The following is an 11,343-nucleotide window of genomic DNA, read 5'->3' as shown; positions in this document are numbered from 1 at the left end:
AGTGTAGGTGGACCTTCCTGACCGCCTGGAAACACTGTCATACCAAACTGCACATTCAGCATGTCTGGGTTGGATTCCTTGTTTTGTGCATTTGTGATCAGGAACCAGGAAGTCTGCTCTATTTGTACAACTACTGACAGCCTTATCTTTAAGTTTTGTAGTAGAAGTAAGTTGAGACAGTATAGAGAAAGAGAAAAAGATCATGTACGACTTGCTTTTCTTTATCACAACACTTGGCACAGAGAATACCTAGCAATGAAATGTTTCAGATGTTATTTTGTCCCATTTTTCCTGCAAATATGTCTTAAGGTGTGCACAAGTACAGGGTCAAAAGAAGTCTGCTTACAGCAAGTCTTTACTAAGTTTCTTTTTTAAGTTTCCATCACAGGGAGGCATTCCTCATGAGTCTTGTAATGTGGAAGTCTATTAATCTATTTCAATTGCTTGTTTTCACATGAATTAATTATTTTGGACAAATTTATGCAGTGGTGTCGGGCAGTTCTTATTAGTCCAACATGACCAGATCTTTATGAATGAGGAGAAATCTCACAAAAGCACATCAAAAGATTGACAAAAATATGATTATTTTTCCAGATTGTTTTGTACTTATGCAGAATTAAGAGGGACTTTCCAAGAGATATTTTGAATGAGGATACTGATCACAGAGTTCCCATTACACTCAATATGCCTACTGTTGTGGAGTCAGCATACTGGTTATGCCACGAGCACCAGCAGAACAACCAGCAGAAGGCCTGGACACAGCAGTGGTATAGCTAGTGGATATGGGACCAAAAAACTCCAAGTCCCAGAATCCCCAGCGGTAATCAGCACTGATCAGGCTCAGCTGTTAGACACAGCATAAAAAACCCAGTCAAAGTTCTGTTCTCTGCTGGATCTTGTAGAGAGGTGACCGGTTACAGTGGGTAATGAGACAAGAGAAAGAAAAGAGATATCAAAAGAAGGCAAAAGGCTCACAAAAAAAGTAAAGAGATCTTAGAAGGAAACACGAAAAAAGTCTGTCTTTTTTTAAGCCATGCCATGTGGCATGTTCTTTGTTTGCCTTTCCCGCCATTTTTCCACCTGCCATTTTTAAAGCCTTATTTCACAGCCATTGCACACTTTCTTATTGGTTTAACTTCTATACGTTTTTTCTGCATTTAAGCCCTCTTCACCGCAACCCAACAATATTATAGTGCTATTAGGAAAAGTGGGCCCATCATGGACAAAATAAATGTGTTGTTCACTGCACACTGGGCCTGGATGGGACACATGGGAAGCCTCACTGAGAAAGTTGGCTGGGCCTTGGCTTTCACCATTAGCACCGTAATATTGTAGGCCCTCCTGGATTTGCTACGTAACCAGCAAGCTGATTGGCTCATTTTTTGAAGGGCAGGACTTTATATGTGATATACACCAGGCTTACACTAGTTTATGAGACCTTTTATAATTGGAACAGTGATGAGTCTCCCTTAGTAAAATACCCCTGCCAATAAATGCCAGTAACACTCCAAGCACAGCTTAGAACTGCAAGAAAAACCATGCTAACTTGTTTTTAACATGTGCTGTGTTGCTGTCAATGTGAAAGCTGTTCAAGTTGTCTGCCAAGATCCAGAGGATGTACAGGAAGAAGCAGTGGTCTAACACTCACACATAGCTAACTGATGTTGACATGTGAACTTATCTAGGCCAAAGAGGACATGCTGGCATGCTGACAGAAAGATAAAAGGGAATGCTGATTACAGGAAACTAAAACAGTTCTAGAGAGAGGGAGATTTGTTCCTCCTCCTTCTTCTTCCTTGAACCCATAAGAGCCCAGACTCAGTATGAATATTGAGTATTGATACACAATTTGAAATTAAACCAGTTAATTTACAGGAGCAGCTTATTTATGTTTTTTTATTGTTTTATTCTAACATTTTGTTCTAGAAATCATGTCAGAACTAGTTGTATGTGAAGTAAAACATTTCATTAAAGCATTTGAAGGTTAAAAAGGTTGGAAAAGACATTGCATTTTACACAGTGTAATTCATTATGATTTTTGGAAAGAGTAAATCAGTGTATATCAGTTGCTTGTTTCCACATTAATTCATTATTTGGATTAATCCTTGCAATGCTGTCAGCATTATTTAAACGCCCACATTACCAGAACTTTTTAAATGGGAAAAGACCAAAATACTAAGGTTTTACAAACCCCCAAATCAAGAGGACATTTCAGAGAGATTATATTATTTTACATGAGGATACCAGTCACTGTTTTTTGTAACACCCAACATGGCGTCTGTTTAAAAAATAGCCAGTCAGCTTGCTGTTTGTGCTATTACTAATTCTAATTCTAGTGCTAATTCTAAATTAAATAAGTTAAATTAACCAAGGAGCTAATTCATGTTTTTTTTTATTGGTGTATTTTAACATTTTGTTTTAGAAATCATGTCAGAACCATCATTTTGACTACTAGAAGACACGTCAACCACTAATACAATACACGGGGTTTGGGCTAAAAAATCATGTCAGAACTAGATACAGAAAAAAAATCTAAATAGATATCCAAGAAGGCAGAGTAAATATATTACTTTTTTCCCATCATGCAATGAGTCTATTTTACTGCTTAGAGATGACTTGTGAAAAAATATGTTATATAAAAGTTATATTGAATAAAAACAACAATGTCATTTGTGCTCAAAGCATGAGGTCAGCTGACTTCCTGAATATACTGAATATAGACCAGGTTATTCCATCAATGGATTTTTTTCTTCCCTGATGACACGGCCATATTCCAAGATGACAATGTCAGGATTAATGGAGCTGGAATTGTGAAAGAGTGATTCAGGGAGCATGAGATCATCATTTTCACACATGGATTGTTCACCACAGACTTTAGAGTCCAGACCTTAACCTCATTGAGAATCTTTGGGATGTGCTGGATGGAGAAGACTTTGTGCAGTGGTCAGACTCTACTTACATCAATGCTGCTGCAAGATCTTGATGAAAAACTAATGTAACACTGAATTAAAATAAATCTTGTCACATTGCAGAAGCTTATCAAGCAACGTCACAGTGAATGTGTGCCGCAATCAAAGCTAAAGACGGTCCAACTAAATATTAGAGTGTGTGACCAGCCAGAGTATTTGATTTGTATGTATTTATTTTACTGAATCTTGTTTTTGAGTCTATTACTAACAGAAACAGCATTGTTATATCTTTATCACTGGAATACAATTCGGGTCTGTAAAGAACAGTGTTGTAATGTACTTTTAAAGGGTTTGTGACACATTCAGTACGTCACCATAAGCTTTCACTTAAAGACTCATGATGACTCAGAGAATGACATGATCAGACAAGTTCTGAGGTAGAACTGCAAAGTAAAACAAATGCCTTTTGTTTTAAGTTGCCTTGAAACATTCACATCAGTGTTAATGATAGTCTACATTAAATCCTCTTTAGAACAAGTTATTTAGAAATTTACAGGAACAAATGTGAAAGTGAAGACGGTAGTGTAGGCCACTCTGAGCACAAACATCTGCTAATGTCAGTAAAGATTTTAAATCTCTAACTGGAAACAGATGCGAACATAATGCCTTTGATGAGTAAAATGAATAAAAAACTGAAAGCAGCTCACACATACGAGTACACACAACTGATTTAGATCTACCCCAAGATACACAATCTTTCTTTCACATTCAAAGTGAAAGAACATTTTTTCATGGTTAAATAGTCTAGCATTTTGTTCATGTCCAAAGATTTCACTTACTCTATGTTGGAGTCATTCTAGGAAAAGACATTACATTTCGTACAGACAGAGAGATAATTTTAGGGGCTTTTCTATGCTGTTAAACATATTTGTGAACCTTTAGACAAAACAAGGGTTTAAAAAAATCACCTTAAACAAGTAATTAATCCCATTGGAAAAGTGGAATAAATCAGTTATTATTTTTAGAATATGTAACCCTATTTTACACACTGCGAAAGAGCCACACGATGCTCGTTGCTATCTTACGCCCTGCAAACAGTCTATTTTCATTTCTTGTGCCTGCACGATTGTGATTGGGAATATATTTACGTCGATAGGTGTAGTGGTTTCTAAAATTGCTATCTTGGCAACGGAAAACACACGTGTGCAACTGACTGAAGCTAACCTAGATGGAGGTCAACAGTGAAGGGTTCATTGCTACCTTGGCAAAGCAGGTGTGCTGCCAACAGTGTTGGGCATGTTACTGAAAAATAGTTACCGTATTTTTCGGACTATAAGGCGCACTTAAAAACTTGTAATTTTCACAAAAATTGACAGTGCGTCTTATAATACGGTGCGCCTTTTGTATGGATTTTACTCGTCAGGTTGTAAGGAGCAGTAAACACACACTCCGTGCAGCGTTATAGAGAGTTTCAGTGCTATACAGAGTCCAGAGCCGTGCAGCTCCGAGGCTGAGCAGCAATAGCATTAGCTAGATGCTAACCGCTAAGCTAGCTAGCTTATTCACTGAGATCAGTATTATCTAAATTTTACTCGTCAGGTTGTAAGGAGCAGTAAACACACACTCCGTGCAGCGTTATACAGAGTTTCAGTGCTATACAGAGTCCAGAGCCGTGCAGCTCCGAGGCTGGAGCAGCAAATAGCATTAGCTAGCTTATTCACTGTTCAGAGATCAGTATTATCTAAATTTTACCCGTCAGGTGTAAGGAGCAGTAAACACACAGAGCAGCAATAGCATTAGCTAGATGCTAACCGCTTAGCTAGCTAGCTTTTTCACTGTTCAGAGATCAGTATTTTCTAAATTTAGCACTTTTAATACTGCTGGAGCAGTATTATTAGAGTTAGATGCTAATCGCTAAGCGTTCACCGTTCAGAGGTGAGTTATCGGCCTGTAAGTCTGTGCTGCTTTGCCTGGCTAGCATTAGCTAGATGCTAAGCGCTAACTCTCTCAGAGGTGAGTTTTATCAGCCTGTAATCTGCTTGTTTACCGTGTTAAAACAAGCTACGGGGGACGAATCGCTAGCTAATATCTCACTGTCTTACCAGAACACGCAGGATTACTCAGTGTAACGCTGTCGTTTAAGTTTGGGTTAACTTTACTAGTTTAGGTGACTAGCTAGCGTGCTAGCGGATAGCTATGCTAACGCTGGTGCAGCAAGCCTTAGTGGACATCTGGAAATCTAAGCTTACTGTAAATAAACTGAAGCACGTTACTCACCCAAATAAACAGTTTTCAGGAGAGGAATCTGTGTAGATTAATATCCAGCACTCGTTTGAGCTAGATTTGTATACTGAGACGCTCCACCGGCAAGCCAACCCCCCCGGTGGGGGAAGGGAAACATGGCGCCACCCCTGTTCACTTTGATATAGGCACCCTTTCTAGTGTCACTTAACGCGCCTTATAATGCGATGCGCCCTATGTATGGAAAAATAGCAGAAAATAGGCGTTCTTTGATAGTGCGTCTTATAATACGGTGCGCCTTATAGTCCGAAAAATACGGTAGTTATGGTTACTAGTTACTAACTGAGTTACTCCACTATAAAAGTAACTTGTTACCAATAAAAGTAACTATTGCGTTACTTTTGTGTCACTCGCGCCCCCGTAACCTGGCGATTATCAGTGCTGGGCTTGACAGATAGATAAATATATTCATTACTCTATTGTTCACTGAACATTTTTTTTCTCATTCTAAATTAAAAACGAACTACTTAAATATTTTTAATGAACCAACAGAGCATTGTAAAAAACATAATAATAATAAATAATAAAAAATTAATCTAAAAAAAAAAAAAAAAGATGCAATTGACTTTTTGGGTTTTGTTTAAGAAGTACATTAGAAGTACCAACACAAATCAAATACTTTTAGTTAAATAATAATGTTAATAATAATAATAATGCCCTGATCCCTATTTAAAAGTGAAGTCAGCCATATAACTCACTCTTCAAATCTAAATGAACCTCCAATATCCTGCAGTGATGGGAACTTTATTCATCCAAATTAAAGTGTTTGGATTGCCTTGGTTCACTTATCAAGTCCGTATTTAAATTGAAAAATGTACAAAAATCAGTTAAGTTGCTTGATACTGTTTATTTTTCTGTCTGTTTGCTTGTTTTACTGTGTAAGTATTTTGACTTCTGTTTCTTCAACTTTAACAGGATAAATAAAGCTGTGAATTAAATTTCCTTAATTTAAAACTATACAGACCTTTTATAAAGTTTTTCCTACACTGAACAAGAAGACTGAAGAAGAGACCGAAGCAAATATGTTAATACTACAAGTCAATGTGAGAGCAGACAAAGCTGTCCTTTATGAGGTCTAAATCCCACAGGATGGTCGAGATTTAGAAAAATATGCATTATTGCGTAACAGGAATAGATAACACAGTCCATGCTATTTACTCGACAGAATGAAAATAAACCGTTCATTTTCAGTGATGCACTTAAAGTATGATTTATTTACAAGTCAATGTGAGAGCAGACAAAGCTGTCCTTTATGAGGTCTATATCCCACAGGATGGTCGAGATTTAGAAAAATATGCATTATTGCGTAACAGGAATAGATAGCACATTCCATGCTATTTACTCGACAGAATGAAAATAAACCGTTCATTTTCAGTGATGCACTTAAAGTATGATTTACTTAGCTTGATGTGTTTAGGAGATAAATGATTCATATCATTCCTATGAATTACTATTGCTGTTGATGATCCAGAAAGAGATGGCACGGGGGTTTTATTTAACTATAAACAGCTAACGGTCTCATTCTTTTATTACTGCACTGAACAGAATTCATAATGAAGACCTAACTCTACATATTTATCAGAGAAATCACCAGTGACTGTGTTCCTCTCTTTCACTATTTTTGTCGGTCCTCCAACTTTGCCCAAGCCTGACCTGTTCCCTTTCTTTAATGCTATTGTGAAACAGGGTCTATGAGCCTCAGCTGCTTCCTGTTTAAGACAGGCTTGTTTCCTTTGACAAACACAATCTGTTGTGTCTGGACATCCTCTGGATCAGAAGAACAATTTGGTTAAAAAAAAAAATGTTCTCTTCAGTAAACTCCCCAAAATGTTTGCAAGCTGACTGTCCCATAAATTTCCTTTTAAGGCCTGGTCGTGGCTGGTATAAATAATTATATGCACAAAAATAATACAGTGGTGTGCAATCTAGGCACTAAACTATTTATTCACGAAAACAAATAGAATCGTATACAATTTTGTAACTTAAGATGATAGTTATAATTAGTGATCATTTTTGTGTCAGCGTTTTAACTGCACTCTGCCAAGCTTCAAATGTTACAGTAACATACACAATGTAGCATCACCCTTGTGACTCCCAGGTTAGAAAACCCTGCATTGTGAAGTTTTGTGCATGATACTTTTTCTTATATTGTTTCTCATATAACCCAAATCAAACAAGGAACCAAATCTTTTTAAACACTCTTACAAATAAAGCCACCTCACTGCTTTAAATGTTTTTTTATTAATCTATGCTATAGAAGAGCCCACTTTTGTTTTCAAAAAGATCTATGTTTTTAACTAGGGTGCCTCGATACCTCTTACTTACTCAATACTGAGAACATGCATGATGCATGATTGTATCTTAATTCTATTGGTATGGTTGGATAATAGCTTCTTTTTAAAATCATCGGTTCTCTTGCTGGCTGCACTACTACAATTGGCAGACACTGGCGAGCTAATTTAAACCCATTGATTTAAGCTAGTTTTTGTTTATAAGTTTTAAAGTTATAAAGTTATACCGAGGTGTCTAGTCTCTATGCAAGTTATACATGTGTTTATCTGCATAGGCACTGGCAAATATATATATATTTGTAATATTGAATATCATCATTGGTCCAGATTTTCTCATATTGGTGCCTCCATAATCCCTAATTAACTTACACTCACTGACAAAAAAAGAATAATGCACTAAGAACTTAAAGAACTAAGAACAGTTGTTGAAACTCTTGTTCCCATAGATATATCCCCATAAATGATTGATCGGCAATGAATCTGGCAACCAAGCAGGCCAGCAAAGAGCTGCAATCTGGGGAATACATTCCAGGGAAATGCTTACTGTGGATGCTGACGATCTTGATGGCAGGCACTTTTTTGAACCGCCATCCTGATTCTGAGTACAAAAATGCCCCCTCTTAAAGTCCCTCAACTGTGGAAAAGGTTTACCACGCATTGTCGAGACCTGTCTAGCCGTCAGCAATCTTTCACCAAGAGGTATGCTAACCAAAAGTAGCCTCTGAGAGCCTTTTAATTTGGCAGTAAGGGAGGCACTTTTGATCTGTAGTGGCAAGACCCAGTGTCTAATCAGACCAAAAATGTAATCATTTACATATCTGCCAGAGACAGAACGGCATGCTGAGATGGCATGCAATCTGGGTACATTCATTTTTTCTGGGGTCATTTATGTGATTGTGTAGACTAGTGACTCAAATCGGATTTTACTTTTTTTTTCTTAGAATATCAATTTCAGAGATTTTGGCCTATATCGAATGAAGATCGAAACATCACATCCCTAGTTTTTCATAATGGTTTAATAAGTAGGTGTGTATTTTTAAGAACATCTAAATTGGTGAACAAAACCTTTACATTGTTCAATTTGTGAAAGGTCCCTCACATTTATATATCTTTATTACAAATAAAAAACTCCCAAAGACAGAGCTCTTCAAAAAGCACTTAGTCTCCTAACACCCCTAACAAACAAACTACTTCTAACCTCATTCTCTCCTTTATCCCACTGTTTCGCTTTGGCCTCCTTTAGGCCCTGTCTTAAATCTTTTTTCTAAATGTACATCATTATTGTAAGTCACAAAAAATGGGTCTTTATGAAAGCAAAATTGGTTCTTCTATTACATTATTTTTCAAAAGTGAAGGGAAAAGCTTTCCATTCTACTACATTTGAGAATACGGGCTAAAATGTGTTACTGTTGACTTTCTGGTTGAAATTACCAAAGTAGTTAGGGCCCCCACCCAAGTGTTTATCTGAACCAATACAAGCAATGTTGGTTGTAGATAAGGCAATCCATCTAACTGGCCGACTAAAATCACAAGGCCCACCACAGCTGATAGCACTGTGTACTGTGTATTTGAGCCTCATTTGGGAATTAACCATATTCTGCAGTTTCACATATCTAGAGTAAAATCTCCCTACATTACCTCATTACCAAATGATCATAGTTTCTGCAAAATTATATTTTATTTTTTTCAGATTGTGCGTTGTAAATTAACAATGTTGAAAACGTTGGACTTTCCAACATGTCACATGACTTTACTGTTTGAATAAATGATCATTACAGTTAAAGATGTTTTAATTTACAGACATTTTGCAGGCTTTCTTAAAGCTCATCTTTTGGCGCCACCTGGTGGTCCAGGAAGGCAGTTGGTGTGTTGCTGGGGTCTTTACACACATGGAATGCATTAACTTCCTATTGTGTGAAAAGGAAAGTGGTCTCTGGTGAGCTTGCATCTGTTTGCATAGTTTTAGCATGCTTTCACTTTTCATTTTTCACTTTTTGCACCTGGTAGCCTATATTTCTGATATTGTAGAAAGTTGCAAATGAGCCAAACAAGACAATCATTATTCAAAGTTTTGGTTTAATAAATAAACAATAAGAGTGCACTGTGCCAAAAATGTTTTTTTATTCATTTTAAATTGATGCCACAGAAGCTTTTTTTTGTTGAATAAATGGTCTGCTCATATAGGATAAAACATATATATTCAATATATGTATGCATTCTATACCCAACAGTTATGTTACAGCTGGTGTATGGACAGGCACAAGCTGCGTACTGGAACATGGATCAGTAAGTGAATTGTCCCTGCTTGTCCTATATCTGATAAATAAATGATGCCAATATCAGACCTAACATCGATTAAGAATCAGATTGGCCCCATCTCTAGTGAAGAATTTGTCATAGACCTGTCTAACAAGCTAGAAATTAAGTTGTAACTCATTAAAAACATAATTTCACCATTTTTAACCCTTTAACCTACAGCAGATTTATATAGGGAGAAAAAAGCTTGATAAAATACTAAAAATCCTAAGGTTCTGTTGAACCACTATAGATGAGTATATCTGTTTAAAATGCTATTAACTTTAAAGTGTAGACACACACAATTAATATGGAAACATTAATGTCTTAATTAAATCTTTTAATTACTTTGAAAATGAATCATGTTACGATGTCTGTTTCTTATCTGTAATTGGTGAGTTCTGTCTGTGTTCTGTGTAAAACTAATGAACAGACATTTTGGAAATCACTAAGGACACACCCATCACAGCAGAAACCTGTCAATCTTCATTAGAGAGATGTGTAAGAGAGAGAAGGGTGTGTAAATAGTTTACAGCTGCTGGAGTTTCTGAAGGTTTTGGAGAGCAGCAGTAAATCATGAGGGGGTTTGATGCATATGTTCAAGAAAATATGAAAATAAAGGATCCATTACACAATTTCTCTCCGAAAATACAGGGAATCAGCAGCAATAAAAAAGTAATTAAGATTTTAATATTGTTGAATATTGTTGTGATTTAATATTTTTAAAGTGATTAAACTACTATAAATATTAATTTTATTTTGCCAACTTTTATTTACATTGAAATTCCCATTATTACAAGATTAAGTCTAAGGAAGAGGAAAAGGTGTGATTTATTGTAAATCCGATTACATTTTTAAATTGATTGACACCGTTACCTCATATATTGTGGAAAAGTTTGGAACAGGTGTATATATTATCAGAAGCTGTGGGATCTTTAAAAAGATTGACATGAATTGTGTTAATATTTGTCACAAACCTATTTAAAAAATACACAAAATAAAAACAAAAGTGCATCTTTTTTTCTCAGTGAGAATATTAAAGGGTTAAAGAAACATCAATTTATACTGTATTTAGGTAACTAAAATTGTAAAAAAAAAAAAAAAAAAAAAAAAAATACATACACTGTGAAGGAGGCTGTTTCCTGAACAGGAATTAAGCTTTGTACTGAACTTCATTTTTCTTTAAATGGATATTCTCTGTATAAAGTTCAGAATGCTCTGGGGTCTAGAACACAGATCCTTGGATCATTACCAGCTGTGGTCCTGTGACCTTATTGGAGCACAGCCATTCTGGGAGGTCTGTGTGTGCTGTTTTGGCCTTAGAGACCCTTCCTCAGCGCATCTGTTCTTTTCTGGTAAAATAAATTATGCTGGAATGCTGGAAGTCCAGCAGACACTTACAAGAAAAAAGGAACGGCATCAGAAAAGAAACTAAAAGGAAATATGAGGATTTAAAAGTGACTGTTCAACTAACAACTGTTCAAAAATAACTGTATGAAGCGACTGTTTAAAAACTGTATACTGACAACATTTGTATTAAATGTACA

This window comes from Astyanax mexicanus, chromosome 17, assembly GCF_023375975.1.
Source record: "Astyanax mexicanus isolate ESR-SI-001 chromosome 17, AstMex3_surface, whole genome shotgun sequence".
Lineage (NCBI taxonomy): Eukaryota > Metazoa > Chordata > Actinopteri > Characiformes > Acestrorhamphidae > Astyanax > Astyanax mexicanus.
The sequence above is the reverse complement of the archived record's forward strand: the minus strand, read 5'-3'. Positions refer to the sequence as shown.